Source organism: Schistocerca americana, chromosome 4, assembly GCF_021461395.2.
Source record: "Schistocerca americana isolate TAMUIC-IGC-003095 chromosome 4, iqSchAmer2.1, whole genome shotgun sequence".
NCBI classification, from domain to species: domain Eukaryota; kingdom Metazoa; phylum Arthropoda; class Insecta; order Orthoptera; family Acrididae; genus Schistocerca; species Schistocerca americana.
This window is the reverse complement of record NC_060122.1, coordinates 815,741,799-815,766,892: the sequence shown is the minus strand read 5'-3', so window position 1 is coordinate 815,766,892 and position 25,094 is coordinate 815,741,799. Positions and strand designations below refer to the sequence as shown.

At 42.0% G+C, this 25,094-nt stretch overlaps 1 protein-coding gene across 1 annotated transcript in view; it reads left to right on the top strand.

Moving 5' to 3' along the window:
• Nucleotides 1-352: 352 nt before the first annotated feature.
• Nucleotides 353-25,094, top strand: part of LOC124613821 — a 187,241-nt gene continuing 162,499 nt past the window's right edge. Inside the window, exon 1 of the mRNA XM_047142544.1 lies at nucleotides 353-465. The gene's annotated coding sequence lies outside the window, so the exon portion shown is untranslated. The remainder of the gene's footprint in view (nucleotides 466-25,094) is intronic.

Below are 25,094 nucleotides of genomic sequence, written 5' to 3'. Positions count from 1 at the left end.
TCTCTTGCAGTCATATTATTGTGGCGCTTCAGGTGTGAAATTGGAAATCATGATGAAGATGATGATGAATTGATGATGTGTGGATGGACATATTGCCTTAGAAACATACAGTAACTGATACTAAATGTATCTGATTATTTCTGTCACAGTTGACTATCAGTGTTTCCTGACTAGGAGACCACCTTTTGTCCTGAAGGTGGTCCTAACGATCGAAAACCCATCGTGATCAGCTGTACCTTTTTGAATCATTAACTGAAATAAATAGTTATGTTTAGTATTATTGTTATTACTGTTATCGCTATTATAAATAGAGCTATTCAGTAATTAACGACAAATATTTTTCTTTTTCTAGCAGAACGAATGAACGCAAGAAAGACTGTGATCTTCGAGAGGACAAATCTTCTCTGATAGCGGCTTGCTGTGTGACGTGGGTTTACTGAAACAACTTAGAGGAGAAGAATCAAGGTAAACAATTTTTGAAAAAATACAACTCACAACTCTCGAGAACATAAACACTAATAGAGACAGGCTCAGAGTGCAAAGAACGCACAGGCCACATGGATACGAATGAGGAACATATCAACCATTACATGGCCTTTGTAGGCCTATAAGTAACGGGTCCGAAACTGACGTGGAATGATTTTGGGAAAACCACGGGAAGACTGATTCAGAATGAGCGGACGGTGATTTGAATAATCCATCTTCTTCAGAATGCGACTTACGGAACTGTAGCGCATTCACACGAATACTACATCCTGATTACCTCCTTGCCGCTCTTTCAAAAGAGAAAAGAGACTTTACGTGCGCCCCCCCCCCCCCCCCCCCCCCCCCCCCGTCCTCCCTTCCCGCAGCGTACCAGCTTTTCAGCTTACAACGCAGCTCATCGATCACCAGGGGTAAAAATGCCATATCCTTCATCCCACACACAATAGGTCAGATTATCGTGAATGTTGTGTTATCAGGAGTAGTGTGACAACATAGAGATCAGCGGGCCTTTTATTTACTTTGGTGGAAAGCGTAATGCTTTCGGTTCACGCCGTAATGCCAGAATCAACAAATGTAAATCCGATAAATTGTTTTAGTATGACGTGGGCGTGAAACACAGTGGCTTATGTATTTATAAATGTCAAGTAACAACAGAGATTAGATATTACAGAAAGTAAGGAAATGAAGGAAAATGGAACTAATGGTGCGAACCAGTTAGTTGTGCAATGTGAGGAAGTGGGGAAAGAGTGGTCCAGGCTGCCATTGATATGTCAGGGAAGACATGAAAAACTCCGAGTAAATACCCCAGTGAGATAAACTGCAAGGTGCTGCACACGAAGAAGTAAACAGAGAATAAGAAACGCTGATATATAGAGAGTAAAACAGTAGCAAAGGAGCTAAAAAGGCTAGGTAAGAAGGAAAGTAGCGAGGCCTTAAGATAGGTGGAGCAAAAATTAAGCATTTCACTAACGAAGCAAGAAGCTGGTTAATACGAAATGGTGACTATTGGTTAAAAAAATATCTTCCTTAAAGTATTTATCTGGGAACGATGTTCTTTGCATCAACGTCTGTAGAGGATGGTCAGAGCGTCTGTACAGGGTGTTCAGAAACGGTCTGAAAAGCTTGTAAGGCTGTTCTAGGGAAGATTGTGCTGAGAAATAATTGTTAAAAAAAAAACTTCGGTACGTTGCGCCGTTTCCTAGTTATTTAACATTGAGGTTAGCCAATCAGGTCGTTGCGCGCGCAGATTCAAGAACTTTGCACGCGTTAAAATGCGGTAATGCACAGACATCCGTTGGTCCATGAGTTACAGCTTGTTAAAATGCTCATTAGCAGTTAAAATGTGCCTTTTTCGGAACTGATAAATCTGACGTAGGTGACCAAAAGCGACGTTTCTTTTGTTTGAGGAAACCAAACGAAAAAATTTGGCACCTCTGTCTCTGGCAGGCTTCTTGAATTTGCGCTCGCTACGACCTGATTGGCTAACTTCAAAGCTACATAACTCGGAATTATTTTACGTTCTAGACGTACTTGGTAGCCCATAACTCTATCATACGAGAGAAATACAAAAAGGAAGAAAGAGAGCATTTGCAATTTTTTTTTCAAGTACGAGTATCGCTAAGGAATGTGTCCACCAACCGTGTGTTAAACATGAGTTTTGTTGGACTCGCCACGCTATGTGACGCCGAAAATTGACCAAGTCTTGGTAAAAAAAAAAAAAAAAAAAAAAAAAAAAATCAGCTGAAGAGAAAAGTGGATAGAGAGGTGGGGACCTAAATGTGGTACAAACTGTTCGGGAATTTGGAAATAACATATAAAAAGAGGTGAAGTGATTTGTGTAATACAGAAACGGATCTTTGCCTTGTATCGCTGTAAGAAGTGAAGAATATTCTTTAAATAGTCCAAAAGTTTCTTCTGTACTAGTTTGCTACAGCCATGAAGTGGCTCCTGAGACGAAGCTAGATACTTAAAGTGTTCATTTGCCCGTCGGCGGTAGCGAAATCTCTCGCTTAGCGTGAAACGTCTCGTCGAGGTCAGAAGATATTAAATTTTCAAATGGCTCTGAGCACTATGGGACTTAACTTCTGAGGTCATCAGTCCCCTAGAACTTAGAACTACTTAAAGCTAACTAACCTAAGGATATCACACACATCCATGCCCGAGGCAGGATTCGAACCTGCGACCGTAGCAGTCGCGCGGTTCCGGAGTGAAGTGCCTAGAACCGCTAGACCACCGTGGCCGGCTAAATTTTCAAATAACGCGTTTTAATTCGCCTCGTGTGAGGAAAGTAGTTATTGGCAAAAAAATGGTTCAAATGGCTCTGAGCACTATGAGACTTAACATCTGTGGTCATCAGTCCCCTAGAACTTAGAACTACTTAAACCTAACTAACCTAAGGACATCACACCCACCCATGCCCGAGGCAGGGTTCGAACCTGCGACCGTAGCAGTCGGGCGGTTCCGGACTACGCGCCTAGAACCGCTAGACCACCGCGGCCGGCTAGTTATTGGAACAACCCGTCGGTGTTGATGATATTATTACCGTCTGTGAATAATGTTCGTGTATTTTGCTGTAATGAGTGTAGAAAAAAACAGCTAAAAAAAGACAGGAAAGATGAGTACAGGGTGTTCCAAAAGGTACTTTACAAATTCAGTGTCATATAACTCGACTTGTAAGTTAACTTGGAGAAAAAAGTAAAGTTTGTCTGATGCACCAACTCAAGAAGTTTTTTTTTCTGGTTCTTTAATCAAATTCTACGTGCGCCCCTTTGTGCCACGTAGTCTCTGGTCGATATTCCAGCTCCGTATAGTTCACTTTAACATGTCAACGTGAAACGTCTCAGTAGCCGCTGTTAGTCTTGTCTTTAAGTCAGCAACACCATATACTAAACAGGTTTCCTGTGACAATACTCATATTTCAGTCCTTACGCAAATAGATGAAGACACTTTCGAAGTGCTAGGTGCCCTGTCGTATGTGGGATTCGCAGTTCTTTTGAAGCCTTAAGAACAAACTTCTGTGATGCTCGCTGGAAAACATGTTGAATTCTTTCCTTATTTTGTAATTTTTCCTTGACTTGCCTACATGGTGCTTCAAATCCACTCTCCCTGTCCCCACGATGTTCCTGTGTCATTTTCTTATGGATGGGCAAGAGAATGGTGGTTTCCCATATAGCGTTCTGAAATTTATGCAAATTTCGATGTCTGACTTCCTTTCAAAAAACAAAACCACACACTTTGCCTTTTCGTGTGTAGACATCATTCTTAGACTCATTTGTGGTACCGTTGTCACCTGGAAAGGCAAAACATTTATTCATTACCTTATTTCAAAAACTTTGAGATACTGCACCACAAAAACTTTACTTTTTTCACTAAGTTAATTAAAAGTTCAGTTATGACATTGAAGCTGTAAAGTACCTTTTGCGACACACTGTACTTCAACGTAGCATGAGACGTATTGACAGTAAACGCATTTCGATGCCGTTTACTCATAAAGCAGCGCATTGGACGTCATGCTGCTTAATGTACAACAGCCAGAGGAGGAATCCAATGAATAGCATATTTCGGTGTTCATTATTTGTGAATGCCTCGAATAAAAGGCATTAGCAATAAAAATATTATTTTTCTTGGTGTTTCCAGTAACTTGTCTTGCCTTAAAATCTGTTTTTATGGCAGTTAAAATCCGTGCTTTACAACAGGTGAAATCTGCTCGTTTCCAAAGACAGCTCACTGCCAATTCATTTGTCAGTTACACAAAATACACGAAGAAGTGAGGTATCAAGGGAAACGCTACTGCTGAAATACTTTAGCGAATCTCGTGTACAAATCGAACGCAGTTTTTCCTTAAATGAGTGAAGTTAGTGCAATATATTGCAATCTATTGTCTGTTCTGTTGCAATGCGTGATACATTATTAATACTATTGTCTAATAATCCGTATGATTAAATCATTTTCTTAAACGTTTTTGCAATCCGACCGCTTAGTATAGTTGTGCATTGTAGTTTCATTTCTGCTTGTTTCCCATTTTACAACTGCTTGCCAAATATTTTATTAGTAATTAATATAACTAGCTTTTGAGGTACAAGGAGAAACAGAACGTAGGAAACGAGATGCACGTTGGGTGGAGTTCCAACTGACGACATTTCAGTCGACCGTTGGTGTCACAGGCGATAAGCTTCATGACATGCATTGTTTCAGGTATAACAGGAGATTACAAATAAGTGTCAAATAACGCGTCACATCACTTGTCAAAAATAACGTGTCAGTGCGTTACAGTAGGAAACTAACGATGTTGAAACTCAGTGCAAGCAAGCGATCAGAAAATGTGTCTGATGGATTGTATACTTAGGGTCATTGTTAACCACCGTGATGATGTGGGAGGAAAAAAGGAAAGTTGTGGTCCCACGTCCAGACGTCATCAGAGACGCGGCACATATTCGGACGAACCAAGCACGACGGTGGCAGGATAATAGACCGTGATTCTGTTGCGGCACTTCCCTCAAATTGTTTACAGAACAACGAATTACCTGGGCGGCTATACGGGGTAGGAACCCCGATTCTTCCAGACGAAGGTCCAGTGTGGTAACCACTGCTCCATATCTCCCTTTATAATGTCGGATACCCCAGGTTCTCTTCTTGTCAAAATCTAGTACCTCTCCGTCCACTGGCTCTGGGGAGTCCACCAGTAGCGACCGACCGCCGTGTCATCCTTCCGCCAATGGTGTCACTGGATGCGATATGGAGGCCCGCCACTTTAAGTCGCTACTTCTCAGTCAAGTAGCACCTGAGCTGGCGCCAACAGGCTGAGTGCACTCTGCAACAGTCCTCCCGCCAAGCAAAATCGCTGGGAGTCGAACCCAGTTCCTCGGGCGGCAGCCAGCCTAGCGGATCACTCAGCTGCTGAGGCGGCCAAGCTAGTCGTGTGAAGGGGGGGGGGGGGGGGGAGGGAACAACCCGATAAAATGAGAGCAGGACGTCAAGTCGAGTAAATTTTCTAAATAATCTTAGTCGGAACCGTAGCGTTTTGGTGCTGAGGCTACGAAAGACAGCCAATCAACGAGGAGCGTGGGGAAGTGTGTTGTACCTAAACAGAATTGCCCCAGCTAATACCCATTATGCTGAAGAGCGCATTTTCTAGTTAAATTAGTTGAAGATAATAATTTCAGTTGAACTATCAAAGCTAGGCAAACTTTTAATTCCTCTTCATGGCTGGTTACGTTGAACGCGAATTTTCTGTGATGTTTAACAGGTATGGCTTGACCATTACATCATCTACGCTGAAACTACCGTAATGAGATTAATTTTTAAGATAATAAGCTGAAATTCAAATACACGATTGTAGTCAAATAATCGGCTTGAGGTATTTATTACCGGCCGCGGTGGCCGAGCGGTTCTAGGCGCTTCAGTCTGGAAGCACGCGACTGCTACGGTCGCAGGTTCGAATCCTGCCTCGGGCATGGATGTGTGTTATGTCCTTAGGTTAGTTAGGTTTAAGTAGTTCTAAGTTCTAGGGGACTGATGACCTCAGATGTTCAGTCCCATAGTGCTCAGAGCCATTTGATCCATTTGACGTATTTATTTTACAAATAATGAATCTAAAGGCCACTTGTTCTAATTTTAGCTAATGTACAAGAGCACACGAATGATCTTAAATTCTAATAAGAACGATATCTCAGTAAATGCGAACTGAAGGAATGGTGAAAAAGAAAGCAGAAATGAGATTTTAAGTACTTTTTAAAAAAGAACATTTTTTGCAGCAAATTATCGACATTCCTGCCTCTTACATCTCTAGAAGGTTGACATCGTCGAAGAAGAAGTTATTTCGCGCGACCTCTCGAAAAACCGCACTGCTGGGCACACCTGAAAACATTCCCTTACCGGACAGACTACCACTGCCTGGCTATACAGGGTTGCCACAAGTTCTGGTAATCGGGGAATTTCAAACGTGGAAAATGAGGGAAATGTCAGGGAAATTCGAAAAAACACTGGAAGGTTTCGTTTTTGGCTCAACGAATGAAACTATTTCTTTACGGAGACGTCATGCATCGTCGCTGGCACGCAACTTACCTGTTTTCTTACCTTCAGATCTCAAAATTATTCAGGGAAAAATGGTGACACTATGTCTGGAAAATTGGAAATTCAATTTCGCGCTGGGAAACTTGTGGTAACCCTGCTATAGTTATCTGGGAACACTTTGCACTATTTGACGTTGCGTAGCCGGCTCTGACCTTGTTTTATCGCGTGCCTTGCTCTTCTGCTGACCTACGAATGATGTGTCGTATGTTTAGCGGTATCGCGTAAACATCGCATAAGCGTGTGTCATGATTTTTTATGCAGTGAAGTATTTGGGTTCTGTAGCTGTACATTATTATACAGGGTGATTCAAAAAGAATACCACAACTTTAAAAATGTGTATTTAATGAAAGAAACATAATATAACCTTCTGTTATACATCATTACAAAGAGTATTTAAAAAGGTTTTTCTTTTCACTCAAAAACAAGTTCAGAGATGTTCAATATGGCCCCCTCCAGACACTCGAGCAATATCAATCCGATACTCCAACTCGTTCCACACTCTCTGTAGCATATCAGGCGTAACAGTTTGGATAACTGCTGTTATTTCTCGTTTCAAATCATCAATGGTGGCTGGGAGAGGTGGCCGAAACACCATATCCTTAACATACCCCCATAAGAAAAAATCGCAGGGGGTAAGATCAGGGCTTCTTGGAGGCCAGTGATGAAGTGCTCTGTCACGGGCTGCCTGGCGGCCGATCCATCGCCTCGGGTAGTTGACGTTCAGGTAGTTACGGACAGATAAGTGCCAATGTGGTGGCGCTCCATCCTGCTGAAATATGAATTGTTGTGCTTCTTGCTCGAGCTGAGGGAACAGCCAATTCTCTAACATCTCCAGATACTGTAGTCCAGTTACAGTAGCACCTTCGAAGAAAAAGGGACCAAAAACTTTATTGGCTGAAATGGCACAGAAACCGTTCACCTTAGGCGAGTCACGTTCATACTGAGTTGTTTCCCGCGGATTCTCAGTGCCCCATATACAGACATTGTGACGGTTGACTTTCCCGTTAGTGTGGAAAGTTGCTTCATCACTAAACACAATCTTTGAAACGAAAGATTCATCTGTTTCCATTTGAGCAAGGATAAAATCACAGAAATCGATTCTTTTAATCTTATCAGCTGCAGACAGTGCTTGAACCAATTTCAGACGATAAGGTTTCATAACTAACCTTTTTCGTAGGACTCTCCATACAGTTGATTGTGGAATTTGCAGCTCTCTGCTAGCTCTGCAAGTCGATTTTCCTGGGCTGCGAACAAATGCTTGCTGGATGCGTGCTACGTTTTCATCACTCGTTCTCGGCCGTCCAGAACTTTTCCCTTTGCACAAACACCCATTCTCTGTAAACTGTTTATACCAACGTTTAATACACCACCTATCAGGAGGTTTAACACCATACTTCGTTCGAAATGCACGCTGAACAACTGTCGTCGATTCACTTCTGCCGTACTCAATAACACAAAAAGCTTTCTGTTGAGCGGTCGCCATCTTAGCATCAACTGACGCTGACGTCTAGTCAACTGCGCCTCAAGCGAACAAATGTACAACTAAATGAAACTTTATAGCTCCCTTAATTCGCCGACAGATAGTGCTTAGCTCTGCCTTTTGTCGTTGCAGAGTTTTAAATTCCTAAAGTTGTGGTATTCTTTTTGAATCACCCTGTATTATGACATAGTAAAGCGAAAGGCCAAGGCGAAGTAATCGAAAGGAGCGTCGAGTATAATGTCCAGAGCCAACAGTGTCGCATCCCCTTAACTTATGATCCATTGTACATAGGCCTGGAAATTAATTCAGGACGATATTATTACAATTCGATGGTCAAGAGTTGTAAGTGAATACCTCTTATCCTCTTGGTGTCAAATACTGCTGATAAAACCTACTTGGGAGTCAGGCGCTAGTTCGGTTAAGCAGGCGGATATAGTGGTCTAACAACTGAGCTACTCGAGCACGACTGACGACGCGTCCTCACAGCTGTACTTCCGCTAGTACCTTATCTCCTACCTTCCGTCCGCCTCCGTAGCGTAGGCAGAAATTGTCACGGTTCCACGGAGTGACTAAAGCCGTCGGCACACGGACCGTGCTGTCGAACGTTAACGTTGAGCGTGCCAAGTTCAACGCGCTGCTGAACGCTCAGGAACGATGCGACTTGTGCATACGGTACGAGGGCCCCGAACGTGGTATATGCGATCGCAACGCACTCCAGCGGCAGTCGAGGGATGTTTCTAGTTCGTAAATCACACTGTTTACTCAATGGGCGCGCCTAAAATTCCCACGTTAGCTGTATTAAAACGCACATTTCCTCCATCGTCAACGAAAAGGAAACTACCATGTCCAATCAATAAGGACACAGGCTTATAAAAGTTCCATTACAAACAGTGCAACCCCAAAGTCAGTCTTACTTAATCACTGTTCCTACCCAGTAGCAGAATCTTTCCAACATGTGAATTACGAAGCGTAAAAGAAAAAGAAGCAAATATCTTTATACAAGTAGCGCAAGCTGTCTTGTGGATTAAGCCAATCGAACAAAGTCACCCCTCAAAAAAAAGGTGAACTTCTGTTTACATAACATCAAATATTATACTATATACTTATATTAAACTGATAATAAAGTATCAGAACCTAATAAAAACGTGAATGTTAGGAAATAAAATTTAGTAATGTCAAGACGCGCCCCAACCAAGAAACAATACTAGACGATGACGCTGCTCGTTACGCTAAACCCACAACAGATCCATAGTAGGCAATCATAGTATGATAGCCCTTGCAGAAAACCTTATCGTAGATATGTTACTAATTAAAATTTAACTATAACAAATTTAACCAAGAATAATGCGTTTTGGGTGGATCTTAAGTGTGTCGCTGCCTTCAAATAGCCTACTCTCATAATACGCAAGTTACAATAATTCTTTTTCCATGAATATGATGTTTCTCATTATTTTATTGGAACGAACCACACAGTCAACAACGGTTTTTCCAGTGATTCTCAATTTTCTGGTACCTTAGAAACGGCATATACAGGGTGTTACAAAAAGGTACGGCCAACCTTTCAGGAAAAATTCCTCACACACAAATAAAGAAAAGATGTTATGTGGACATGTGTCCGGAAACGCTTGATTTCCATGTTAGAGCTCATTTTAGTTTCGTCGGTATGTACTGTACTTCCTCGATTCACCGCCATGATTTCATACGGGATACTCTACCTGTGCTGCTAGAACATGTGCCTTTACAAGAACGACACAACATGTGGTTCATGCGCGATGGAGCTCCTGCACATTTCAGTTGAAGTGTTCGTACGCTTCTCAACAACAGATTCGGTGACCGATGGATTGGTAGAGGCGGACCAATTCCGTGGCCTCCACGCTCTCCTGACCTCAACCCTCTTGACTTTCATTTATGGGGGCTTTTGAAAGCTCTTGTCCACGCAACCCCGGTACCAAATGTAGAGACTCTTCGTGCTCGTATTGTGGACGGCTGTGATACAATACGCCATTCTCCAGGGCTGCATCAGCGCATCAAGGATACCATGCGACGGAGGGTGGATGCATGTATCCTCGCTAACGGAGGACGTTTTGAACATTTCCTGTAGCAAAGTGTTTGAAGTCACGCTGGTACGTTCTGTTGCTGTGTGTTTCCATTCCATGATTAATGTGATTTGAAGAGAAGTAATAAAATGAGCTCTAACGTGGAAAGTAAGCGTTTCCGGACACATGTCCACATAACATATTTTCCTTCTTTGTGTGTGAGGACTGTTTCCTGAAAGTTTGGCCGTACCTTTTTGTAACACCCTGTATACATATAGGCTTGAAATGAATGCCAATATGGCGCCTCACAACTGCGTACCCAAGGGAGACGGCGTGCATGTGACGTAGGTGGCGTTGTGCTATCTCATTGGTCAACGCTTAGACGCCCGCTCAGAATATCTGACATGCCAGATATTGCTCTGCACGTTCGGAAAGACTCCCGAACGTGCAATTCTGCGCTATGACGTCAGAAACTCGGCACGCTCAACGCTCAACGTTCGGATGCACGGTCCGTGTGCCGACGGCTTGAGCCAGACGCAGGAGGGTCGCGGAGGTGTTGGCACTGGATGCGGGACAGCTAACGGAGTCCCGTGTCACTGGCAGCTGTGCGCCGCGTGCGCGGGAAATCTGTAATCGCCGCGGGACGCGGTTTCTCCGTGCACGAGCGGCGAGCCGCGCCACGCCGGCTCTGCACCGTTAAGGACGCCGCTGTCACACACACACACACACACACACACACACACACACACAGAACGGGACGCGCGACCGTTCTGCATACGGCGGAGAGTCTGCCGCATAACGGCCGCGTCTTCACGGTCCCCACCTCGCTGCGTGCCGTCACACGCGGCTAGAACTCCCTCCTGCCCCACACCTGTGCAGCACTCGAATAGCAGCTGCACTCCAAAGCGTCCTGCAGACCATATACAATGAGGTGACAGGAGTCATGCGGCACCTCCTAATATCGTGTCGGACCTCCTTTTTCCCGGCGTAATGCAGCAACTCGACATCGCTGGGACTCGAGAAGTCGTTGGAAGTCCCTTGCAGAAATATTGAGCCAAGCTGTCTCTGTACTCCAGTGACTGAGAAAATGTTACCGGTGCAGGATTTTGTTCATGAACTCACGTCTCGATTACGCCCCATACATGTTCGATTGACAGAGCACTGAAAGACCTAAGACGAAACAAGGCCACGGGAGTAGACAACATTCCATTAGAACTACTGACACCCTTGGGAGAGCCAGGCCTAACAAAACTCCACCAACTAGTGAGCAAGATGTATGAGACAGGCGAAATACCCTCAGACTTCAAGAAGAATATAATAATTCCAATCCCAAAGAAAGCAGGTGTTCACAGATGTGAAAATTACCGAACTATCAGTTTAATAAGTCACGGCTGCAAAATACTAACGCGAATTCTTTACAGACGAATGGAAAAACTGGTCGAAGCCGACCTCGGGGAAGATCAGTTTGGATTCCGTACAGATGTTAGAACACGCGAGGCAATACTGACCCTACGACTTATCTTAGAAGCTACATTAAGGAAAGGCAAACCTTCGTTTCTAGCATTTGTAGACTTAGAGAAAGCTTTCGACAATGTTCACTGGAATACTCTCTTTCAAATTCTGAAGGTGGCAGGGGTAAAATGCAGGGAGCGAAAGGCTATTTACAATTTGTACAGAAAGCAGATGTCAGTTATAAGAGTCGAGGGATACGAAAGGGAAGCAGTGGTTGGGAAGGGAGTGAGACAGGGTTGTCACCTATCCCCGATGTTATTCAATCCGTGTATTGAGCAAGCAGTAAAGGAAACCAAAGAAAAATTCGGAGTAGGTATTAAAATTCATGGAGAAGAAATAAAAACTTTGAGGTTCGCCGATAACATTGTAATTCTGTCGGAGACAGCAAACGACCTGGAAGAGCAGTTGAACGGAATGGACAGTGCCTTGAAAGCAGGATATAAGATGAACATCAACAAAAGCAAAACGAGGAATGTAGTCGAATCAAATCTGGTGATGCCGCAGGACTTAGATTAGGAAATGAGACGCTTAAAGTAGTAAACGAGTTTTGCTACTTGAGGAGCAAAATAGCTGATGATGGTCGAAGTAGAGAAGATACAAAATGTAGACTCACAATGGCAAGGAAAGCATTTCTGAAGAAGAGAAATTTGTTAGCATCGAGTATAGATTTAAGTTTCTGTCTCGGGTTCTTCGGCCGACGTTCATCTAATGATTTTTCTGACGTTTCGCCAGCACGAGTGGATGGCACTTTCAAAGCTTCACCCTCCATTGCCGGCAATAGAGGGTGAAGCTTTGACAATGCCAGCCACTCGTGGTGGCGAAACGTCAGAAAAATCATTAGATGAGCGTCGGCCGAAGAACCCGAGACAGAAGCCAATAGGCAGTTTGCCAACAAGTGGCCACGAAAGCCCTAACAATTTTGTATAGATTTAAGTGTCAGGAAGTTGTTCCTGAAAGTATTTGTACGGAGTGTAGCCATGTATGGAAGTGAAACATGGACGATAAATAGGTTGGACAAGAAGAGAATAGAAGCTTTCGAAATGTGGTGCTATAGAAGAATGCAAAAGATTAGATGGGTAGAACACATTACTAATGATGAGGTATTGAATAGAATTGGAGAGAAGAGAATTTTGTGGCACAACTTGACTAGAAGAAGGGATCGGTTGGTAGGACATGTTCTGAGGCATCAAGCGATCACCAATTTAGTATTGGAGGGCAGCGTGGAGGGTAAAAATCGTAGAGGGAGACCAAGAGATGAATACACTAAGCAGATTCAGAAGGATGGAGGTTGCAGTAGGTACTGGGAGATGAAGAGTCTTGCATAGGATAGAGTAGCATGGAGAGCTGCATCAAACCAGTCTCAGGACTGAAGACCACAACAACAACAACAACAACAACAACATATGTTCCATGGGATTCATGTGGAGCGATCTGGATGGCCAAATCATTCGCTCGAATTGTCCAGAATGTTCTTCAAACCAATTGCGAACAATTGTGGTCCGGTGACGTGCCGTATTGTGATCCATAAAAATTCCATCCTTATTAGGGAACATGTAATCCATGAATGGCTGCCAATGGTATCCAAGTAGACGAACATAACAAGGAGCCAGCCAGTTAAACACAGCACCCACCATTATGGAGCCACCGCCAGCTTGCGCAGCGCCTTCTTGACGACTTGGGTCCACAGCTTCGTGAAGTCGGCGCCACACCCGAACGCCATCAGCTCTTACCAACTGAAATCGGGACTCATGTGTTGCTTGTCTGTTAGCAATGACAACTCCACGCAAACGCCGCAGCTCTCGGCTGTTAACTGAAGACTGCGTTGACCATGCTGGCCGGCCGGTTCTAGGCGCTACAGTTTGGAACCGCGCGACCGCTACGGTCGCATGTTCGAATCCTGGCTCGGGCATAGATGTGTGTGATGTCCTTAGGTTAGTTAGGTTTAAGTAGTTCTAAGTTCTAGGGGACTGATGGCCTCAGCAATTAAGTCCCATAATGCTCAGAGCCTTTTGAACCATTTTTTGACCATTCTGAGATAAAATGCCTGAAATTTGGTATCCTCGGCACACACTTGACACCGTGGATCTCGGTATATTGAATTCCGAAACGATTTCCGAAATGGAATGTCCCATGCTCCAACTTCCATTCCGCGTTCGAAGTCTGTTAATTCCCATCGCGCGGCCATAATCACAAAAATGGTTCAAATGGCTCTGAGCACTATGGGACTTAACATTTGAGGTCGTAAGTCCCCTAGAACTTAGAACTACTTAAACGTAACTAACCTAAGGACATCACACACATCCATGCCCGAGGCAGGATTCGAACCTGCGACCGTAGCGGTCACGCGGTTCCAGACTGAAGCACCTAGAACCGCTCGGCCACACCGGCCGGCCCATAATCACATGGGAAACATTTTCAAATGAATCATCTGAGTACAAATGATAGTTCCGCCACTGCACTGCCCTTTTATACATTGTACATGCGGTACTATCGCAGTATGTCTATGTGCGTATCGCTGTCCAATGACTTCTGTCACCTTACTCGTCGGTCCGACGGCCAGACCGACGAAGACAGCCTGATGTGACAAGTTTCGTTATTACTAGATCTATTGTTGTTGTTGTGGTCATCAGTCCAGAGACTGGTTTGATGCAGTTCTCCATGCTGCTCTATCCTGTGCAAGCTTCTTCATCTCCCAGTACTTACTGCAATCTACATCCTTCTGAATCTGCTTAGTGTATTCATCTCTTGGTCTCCCTCTACGATTTTTACCCTCCACGCTGCCCTCCAATACTAAATTGGTGATCCCTTGATGCTTCCGAACATGTCCCACCAAGCGATCCCTTCTTCTACTCAAGTTGTGCCACAAATTTCTCTTCCTCCCAATTCTATTCAATACCTCCTCATTAGTTATGTGATCTACCAATCTAATCGTCTGCATTCTTCTGTAGAACCACAATTCGAACGCTTCTATTCTCTTCTTGTTCAAACTATTTATCGTCTATGTTTCACTTCTATACATGGCTACAATCCATACAAATACTTTCAGAAACGACTTCCTGACACTTAAATCTATACTCGATGTTAACAAATTTCTCTTCTTCAGAAACGCTTTCCTTGCCATTCCCGGTCTGCATTTTATATCCTCTCTACTTCGACCATCATCAGTTATTTTGCTCCCCAAATAGCAAAACTCCTTTACTACTTTAAGTGCCTCATTTCCTAACCTAATTCCCTCACCATCATCTGACTCAATTCAACTACATTCCATTATCCTTGTTGTGCTTTTGTTGATGTTTATCTTATATCCTCCTTTCAAGATTCTGTCCATTCCGTTGAACTGCTGTGCCAGGTTCTTGACAATGTCATCAGCGAACCTCAAGATTTTATTTCTTCTCCATGGATTTTAATTCCTATTCCGAATTTTTCTTTTGTTTCCTTTACTGCTTGCCCAATATACAGATTGAATAACATCGGGGAGAGGCTACAACCCTGTCTCACTCCCTTCCCAACCACTGCTTCCCTTTCCTGCCCCTCGACTCTTATAACTGCCATCTGGTTTGTGTACAAATTGTAAATAGCCTTTCGCTCCCTGTATTTTACCCCTGCCACCTACAGAATTTGAAAAAGAGTATTCCAGTTAACATTGTCAAAAGCTTTCTCTAAGTCTACAAATGCTAGAAACGTAGGTTTGCCTTTCCTTGATCTATCTTCTAAGATAAATCGTAGGGTCAGTATTGCCTAACGTGTACAACATTTCTACGGAATCCAAACTGAACTTCGCCGAGGTCGGCTTCTACCAGTTTTATGCATGTGTGTAGAAGTGTCTGTATGTGTTCCACATCTCCTCCTATACAAGTCGACCGATTTCAATCAAACGTTATTGTCAGGGAACAATTGCTGTGAGGATCACAACCGCCTACCTGTCAAACGGGTGCGGTTACGGGTGAAAAAGAAGCTCAGCCCGCGACGCGTGAATTCCCAGACTTCATTGATCCAATATTTGAGAACGAGAGCACTCAGAGACTTGCAAAAAACTTTACACATAATTTCAAACCTTTACTACTACGTTTTCGCCGTTCACGCAGTGAAAATACCGAATGAGGCACGACATTATAACTTATTACTTCCTACTACTAACTGTACACCTTTTACAGATAGTATGCACGTATAGCATTGAACGTAGGAACAAAATTTTATCATAATACGACGGTTAGATGTGTGAAAAACTTTCGCATCCGGCATGACGTTTAAATTTATTACTTCGTTACTACTAACTCCAAGCGCAACAAATTTTTCATGTACCTACAAAATTATATTATTCTATAACACATCGTTCAGGAGAGATGACGTCATAAACATTAAACACAGGAACAAACGTTGCATGGTAGCAAATGTACTTACAGTGAGTACAGTGGCTCAACATTTGCACTTACGAATGATTTCTTTCACCTTGACATTGCGTATTCTACATGCAGTGATAGCAAGCAAAGATAGTAGAGTGTAAAGATATATGTTGTTTATATCAGCCATCTGAAATGAGTTGAAACAGACGACTACGTTGTCGGCAAGAACAGTTATACACTGCACTAAGCAGTAGAAACTAATTAAACACATTTGAGAGAGAACTCATTGTGGTATGTACTGTATTTATTGTCGACAGTATATCGGTATTACTGTCACCTCTTTCAACCCATCTCTGATGCCTAATGTAAACAATACATATCTTTACTTTATAACGTGTTTGGCTGTAATTACTACATGTCCAAAACGTGTTGTTAATGCAGAATCAGATAGTGCAGTGTATAGGTCGAAGCAGTGATACATTTTTAACTCTATCCATTCAAGTGTGTAACATAGTGGTACTGATATGTTTATATAATACAATATTTCGTGCTGGAACGGAAAAAAATTCAAAGCAACTAGGACAGATTCACAGTGAGTACATTTTCTATACATTTATCGTACAGGTCATACACTAGATTTTCATTTTGTTCTCTAAAATTGTTACTCTGGCATTCAAATCATTCAACCACATAATAATAGTTATTCCTGTATATGCAATGCAGCTATGCTGGGGTGAACACAATGATCGAAACCGATAACTTCAAGAAGGAATAAAATGTGTTAAAGAATATTGTCATCAAATTAGTGATTTTCGATAGCGTATTGTATAATACAACAACTCAACACTTATCGTCTTATACACTGCCAAAATAGCTCTTACTTTTTTAAAATATATATATGAACGGTCACACCTTCTGTTTTACCAAGGCGCATTGGCTTCATGCGTACAGCATAGCTAAAAACGCCTAATTTAAGAAAGCGGAAAGTTTTAACCAAAAAATGTATAATGAAAGAAATAGTTTCACATACGACATTATTGAAACAGTTGGTGACGATTTTCTTTGTTATCTGAGGATCGACCAACAAAGCTTCCAGTATATTGCAAACGTTGGTTGTAATCAGGAAAACATTTAGGAAGATGAGGCGACTGGTTGACGGTTTAAGATATTTGGTTAGTACAACAGTCTGCGCGTATCGAAAACACAGCACTGCAATTTCTCGACATTTACATTCAGATATTACGTTTTTGATGTATGTATTTAAGAACATCGGTAATGTTCCAAGGAATAACAAATTCGGAAGAGAGAAGAGAAAGTGTGCTGTGCTTGAATATGACAATGTTATTCAATACACGTGGGCCTTGTCTGCCTTCTTTGAGCGTCCATTCACCGCATTGTGCTACTACTGTAAGAATGAGCAGCAGTACTGAGTTGTTGCTGCAACGTTTTTAACTAATTACAGGTACAGGAATTTCCTGAAGGCGAAGACGACTTAGGGAGAAGAAGATCGGTGTCAGCTAGTTTCATTATTGATAATATAACTTTCATTCTTCCTAGGTAACCATAAAATATCTCTTCAGGTTCCTATTAAGATTTCTAAGCATTTTACTGTTTCGTTCGTTGTGCGTCTCCTAGTCGGCAGTTTTAAGGACACACAGCCTTGCCGCACCGAGCTCCTCAGCACGACCTGTCTGGCCCGGGCTGCCTGTTACCCATGTCTTCCAGCCACTCTCTCGCTCAACAGTGTATTTTTTTTATGTAGTGGAAGAAACTGATTACACGATTAGTGGCGAAGATCTGGAATGCACCAGGTCTTTTAAATTGTGGTAAATCTGAGGAGCGATGTGATGTGGGACGAACGCGTAAAATCGATTTGTGGAAGGGGAATTGAAGAATGAGATTTGTTGCAAGGGTCCTGAAAAGTGGATTGCATCTGTAACTCGAAATTGTAACAGACACACTCAGATAGCTTAAATGGGAATCTTTGGAGGAAGAGTAACGTTAAGAGGCAAAGAAAGTACAGACATTGGCTGCTAGCGGGCATTGATTTAAATCAAAGCTGGACTGGGATTCGAACCCGTGTCTCGTGGTTACTAGGCAGCTGCTCGTACCACTGAGCTATCCGGGGACAGTGGTTATCGCACCTTCACGGATTACCCTAGCAGCCTCCCGTCAGACCCATATTCTGCATTTATCCACACTCTACTTATGTAGTGCCCATTATCCTGATTACTCGCGGCATTTCAGCGATTCCCATATGAGTTCGATTCTAGTGTGCATCCGCACTGACGAGATCATTGGCCGGCCTCGCCTTAATCATTCATATATATATATATATATATATATATATATATATATATATATATATATATATATATATATATATATATGTGTGTGTGTGGTGTCCTTTCGGGCATGTGCGAAAGGGTAATGAAGGGCAATGGGCAAGGAGCAGTATGTTAGCAGTGTGTGGTTAGGTTGGGAAATTGGAAATGAGGAGAGGCGTAATAGGGTGCAGTTACGGTGGCTACTGTGTCCAGATGGCATCGTGGTCAGAGCATCTGCGTAGTAACCAGGACACCAGGGTTCGAATCCCAGTCTGGCACAAATTTTTAGCTTTCCTCAGTGATTTAAATCGCTTTCCTCAGTGATTTAAATCGGTGCCCACTTGCAGCCAATGTAGGTAATTCCTTTGTGTTTTAATTCAAAGTGGCTGCTGGATCAAAATGGTGTCTATTGTTTCGGACATGTCAGAAAAAACAGACACCACGTCTATGAAAGTGACATTGTCACGAAACCTTGTTCGGCAAATAAGATTACTGACATTCGACAAATCTGTTAGGACCAATGTACGTCTCTCGTAGGGATCATGAGAGTTGTACGGTTGAACGGGCAGTATGGGGACGAACATTGTCGAGTTGCAACAAAACAGCAGCAGTCAAAAGTCCTCGTCGTGTACTCCTGATTGAAGGGTTAAGGTGAATTCGTGGTAAATTTGAGTATGAGTACGAGTTTTGTAAAGAAAACAGCGTGAGGAAGGCCATTTGCAACAGTGGCCGGAGTGGAGAATATTACATATTGACAATGCGCTCACTTACCATGAAGAAATATATTGAGAGTGACCACCACTGCAGAAGCCTACGCTTACGTTAAATCATCATGCTTGCCGGAGGTGAAGTTTTTCTCTCACTATTTTCCCGGAGAAGAAATGAAATTTTTTTAAATGTTTGAAGGCGACTCATTGTGAATGAAGTCAACCCTCGTCACTTCCCCTTCGCTTTGCCGTGACACAATTGTGTCCTTTCGCTCTCTGTCTCAGAATACACTGAGAGCTGATTAACATTAGTAAACACTAGGGCTGTTGATAAAATATAAATATATAGATATTTTTCCAAAAAATATCGATATTTATTGGCGACATGTCACTCACGGATATATCCAGATATTGTTATCGAAATGACAGTATCGAGTGCCTATATTTTTATTGTATATTATATTTTTTTGCAATTTTCGGTAAATATTTGAAATTATTCTTTTGCATTTGTGTAGAACAGATTAGATTAGATTAATACTTGTTCCATAGATCATGAATACGACACGATGTGGAACGTGTCAGGTTAATAAAAGATGCCTGTACAAGATATTACATTACACAAAATATTGCATGACACTAATGTTTAAGTTGTTTCTTTTCCCTTAATTTATATCTAAAAATTCATCCAATGAGTAGAAGGAGTTGTCATCTAGAAATTCTTTTAATTTATTTTTAAATGTTTGTTGGCTATCTGTCAGGCTTTTGATGCTGTTTGGTAGGTGACCGAAGATTTCCGTGGCAGCATAATTTACCCCTTTCTGTGCCAAAGTCAGATTTAACCCTGCATAGTGAAGATCATCCTTTCTCGTGGTGTTATAGCTATGCACACTGCTATTACTTTTGAACTGGGTTGGATTATTAACAACAAATTTCATAAGTGAATATGAATACTGTGAGGTTACTGTGAGGATCCCTAGATACTTAAATAGATGTCTGCAGGATGACCGTGGGTGGGCTCCAGAAATTATTCTGACTACACGTTTTTGAGAAATGAATACTTTTCTACTCAACGATGAATTACCCCAGAATATGATGCCATACGAAAGCAATGAATGAAAGTAGGCATAGTAAGCTAACTTACTGAGATTCTTATGACCAAAATTTGCAATAACCCTAATAGCATACGTAGCTGAACTCAGACGTTTCAGCAGACCATCAATGTGTTGCTTCCAGTTTAACCTCTCATCAATGGACACACCTAAAAACTTTGAAAATTCTACCTTAGCTACAGACTTCTGTTCAAATTCTATATTTATTACTGGAGTTGTGGCATTTACTGTACGGAACTGTATATACTGTGTTTTATCACAATTTAAAGAGAGTCCGTTTGCTGAGAACCACTTAATAATTTCGTGAAAAATATCATTTACAATTATATCACTTAGTTCTTGGTTTGTGGATGTTATTACTATACTCGTATCATCAGCAAAAAGAACTAACTCTGCATCTTCATCAATGTGGAATGGTAAGTTATTAATGTATATCAAGAACAGTAGAGGACCTAAGACCGAACCCTGTGGGACCCCGTACTTGATAGCCCCCCCCCCCCCCTCCAGTTTGAGGAATCAGCTGTTGTTTTAACATTACATGAACCACTTATTTCAACTTTCTGCATTCTTCCAGTTAAGTATGAATTAAACCAATTGTGCACAGCCCCACTCAAACCATAATGATTTAGCTTATCTAAAAAAATTCCATTATTTACACAATCAAAGGCCTTTGAGAGATCACAAAAAATACCAATGGGTGATGTCCGGTTGCCGGCCGAAGTGGCCGCGCGGTTCTGGCGCTGCAGTCTGGAACCTCGAGACCGCTACGGTCGCAGGTTCGAATCCTGCCTCGGACACGGATGTGTGTGATGTCCTTAGGTTAGTTAGGTTTAACTAGTTCTAAGTTCTAGGGGACTAATGACCTCAGCAGTTGAGTCTCATAGTGCTCAGAGCCATTTTTTTGATGTCCGGTTATTCAGAGCATTTAATATTTTACTTTCACTGTATGAAGGAGTCGTATTACTTTTTGAGCTTTCATCACGTCCAGTCTTTCTCTTTGACTTTGTGAAGCAAGTACAGACCGCACAAAGTAGTAGTCCGATTGCGCTGGGACGTGGCGGTGTGAATGTAATAACAAGATATCCGATGTGAAGTAATAGCACACCAGCTGCGTTAAAAAACTAAAAGTTGCTTTAAAATAGTTCTCTTAACGCAACTGGTGTGCTAGTTCTTCACATCGGTATTCTTCAAAAACAGTGGCTGAAAATGATGAACAAAAATCTAAATGATAAGATTGGTCTTTGCAGTGGGCGGAGACGTGTGAGGGAAATGCTGACGTAATCGGCACTCGGCGCTACCAGCATAAACTGCAACGTTTAACTTCACCACGCGGTTTGGACACGATTGCTAGTTCGCTGGCGTTTCAAAAAATGAAAAAAACAGGGAAATCGACATGAAGTGTTCCAGAAAAATACGATATGTGACGAAACCGAACGACGCACCCATCGGACACCTCTCCAGCATCCATTTACCCATCCACCCACCCCATCACCACCACCCCTCCATTCTCGTATTTAACTCCTATTGTTAACTTTCGTATTTTTATTATCAGGGGCACTTACTATGCTTTTATTGCGATTAATTGTCCTAGAATTTTATTTCGTTTTGTTCCTTTTAGACTTTAGTTCCTCATCCAACTTCATGACATTGTAATTCTGTAAGAGATAGCAAAGGACTTGGAAGAGCAGTTGAACGGAATGGATAGTGTCTTGAAAGGAGGATATAAGATGAACATCAACAAAACCAAAACTAGGATAATGGAATGTAGTCGAACTAAGTCGCGTGATGCTGAGGGAATTAGATTGGGAAATGAGACACTTAAAGTAGTAAAGGAGTGTTGCTATTTGGGGAGCAAAATAACTGATGATGGTCGAAGTAGAGAGGATATAAAATGTAGACAGGCAATGGCAAGGAAAGCATTTCTGAAGAAGAAAAATTTGTTAACATCTAGTATAGATTTAAATGTCAGGAAGTCGTTTCTGAAAGTATTTGTATGGAGTGTAGCCATGTATGGAAGTGAAACAGGGACGATAAATAGTTTGAACAAGAAGAGAATAGAAGCTTTCGAAATGTGGTGCTACAGAAGAATGCTGAAGATTAGATGGGTAGATTACATAACTAATGAGGTGTTGAATAGGATTGGAGAGAAGAGAATTTTGTGGCACAACTTGACTAGAAGAAGGGATCGGTTGGTAGGACATGTTCTGAGACATCAAGGGGTCACCAATTTAGTATTGGAGGACAGCGGAGGGTAAAAATCGTAGAGGGAGACCAAGAGATGAATACACAAAGCAGATTCAGAAGGATGTAGGTTACAGTAAGTACTGGGAGATGAAGAAGCTTGCACAGGATAGAGTAGCATGGAGAGCTGCATCAAACCAGTCTCAGGACTGAAGACCACAACAACAACAACCAACTTCATGTAGCTTCACTTACAGTTATTGGCGATTTGTTGTATACATATTTATTGCAAAGATGATGGTACATAGCGCCTTCCCAAAGATAATTATAGTCTGAAGATAGTTAACATTAATAGTCATATACTTTTGACATTTCGTCATTTTAGTATTCAGTTGTTCTGTTATTCATAATTTCAATTTCATTTCGACTCAGGGCTATGTGTTCATCTTTTCTATACCAAAGTAAACTTGTTTTTAATAAATATGACGTACTCCTACCATTATATACTGACATTTCACTAGACTGTGTTTTTACATCTGGCATTTCGTGAGGAGCCAATATTTTTCATAATTTATCTCTTAATTTATGGCCAATTTTGAGCTTCGTGTCCTCCAAAATATGTTAATGACATAAACTGTAAGAACATATTTGTAGTGATACGCTAATTTCATTCATTGTTTAAGACATCTTACGTCTTTTGAACTTTTACGTGGTTTTACTGAATGCAATTTTTACTTTTAGCGATCACTTGCAAATGGCATGAAAGGCATAAAAGGTCGAAACTTGGGTCGTAATTAAATAAACAACAATACACTGAAATGGCGGTGTGTTCATTTAAAAACGTGCCACTTACATGCAGTTGCCATTGTCAGCAAAGTGGTTCTCGCCTAGCATGAACGTGCATCGTTTTACTTCCAATTCCTGCTCTAAGGGGGATAAGCAGACTGCTAGCTTGTTGATGTATAGGATATCTAATAATATACCAATACTTACATATACAACTTACACATTTACGATTTGCGGCCGATATTTTTTTGGCCAGTGCGTCGATATTTTTCCCGGCTGAACATCGAAAATCATTTTCCGTATATCGAGCGCCGATAACGATATTTTTTAAGTGTCGATAAATCGGATTCCTGCTATTTTTAAAAATGTCCACAATCTCAATAGAGAGTCGGCAACTTTCTCAGATCGTTTTCGCGTCGCTGGGCCTCCGTTGCTATTCTTTGTGGTCGCCGCTGTTTGTGAGTGCTACAGATCCAATGCCGCTTTCACGGGCCCCTTTCAGACGCATCAGGGCCGCGGTAATACGCCAGAGACTTTATATTTGTCACACAACACCGTCGGCTTTCCTCGCCGCAGTCGAAGAAATGCTTTCACTCGTCGATGGCAGCGCGTTTGGGTGTTTACCCGTGCGTTGTTCCTCTCTCCAGTGGTACGCGCGTGTCCGGAGAAAGTGTTCACACACACACACACACACACACACACCACGCGTCACGAGCCCTTGTAGTCAAGGCGGCCGTGCCTTGTGCGGGGGTTTCTCTGGCGCGACGCGTCGCCACGCTCAGGGGACACAAATTGTATGCCTCTTCAGATACACCGGGTTTGCGGTCCGCCAGCTAACCAACGTCAGCAAAACTTTCCTTTTGGCTGTCGAGTGAAATATCACGACACCGGAGGATGCTTTTGAATTTCACGTCCTTAGGTCAGCCGTACCGCCTCTCTCTCTCATATATATATATATATATATATATATATATATATATATATATATCACACACACGTTGTTATTCCTCTATTCATTTTCAGCGAAACGTTTATTACTCGACAAAGGCATGTACAGTGCCAACGATTCAATTACATGAAATTAAGTTAGACGTGTAAACGAAAATGCAATTGCTATCGCACGTAGTGTAGTGCGACATGTGTTATAATCATTCTAACTCGGTGGCGTTAATGGGAAAATATATGATTTATGTCACCAATAAACAAGGCGCGAATGATCTGGACGCTTTTGTTAGATATACCGGGTGATCAAAAAGTCAGTATAAATTTGAAAACTTGATAAACCACGGAATAATGTAGATAGAGAGATAAAAATTGACACACGTGCCTGGAATGACATGGGGTTTTATTAGAACCACCCCATAATGTTAGACACGTGAAAGATGTCTTGCGCGCGTCGTTTGGTGATGATCGTGTGCTCAGCCGCCACTTTTGTCATGCTTGGCCTCCCAGGTCACCAGACCTCAGTCCGTGCGATTATTGGCTTTGGGGTTACCGAAAGTCGCAAGTGTATCGTGATCGACCGACATGTCTAGGGATGCTGAAAGACAACATCCGAGGCCAATGCCTCACCATAACGCCGGACATGCTTTACAGTGCTGTTCACAACATTATTCCTCGTCTACAGCTATTGTTGAGGAATGATGGTGGACATATTGAGCATTTCCTGTAAAGAACATCATCTTTGCTTTGTCTTACTTTGTTATGCTAATTATTGCTATTCTGATCAGATGAAGCGCCATCTGTTGGACATTTTTTGAACTTCTTTTTTTTCCTAATAAAACCCCATGTCATTCCAAGCAATTTTTACCTCTCTATCTATATTATTCCGTGATTTATTCAGTTTTCAAATTTATGCTGACTTTTTGATCACCCGGTATGATTACCGAGCAAATGAAAAGTGCAAGATACACCAACTACAACGAAATATATCGAAATAAAGGGTGACACTTGTTGAACTATATGAAAACAAATTTAAATTAGTTACAGACTATGGCGTGCACACATTTTATTCAATATATAAGCCTCACTACAGATATTCGGATTTAAGTTATG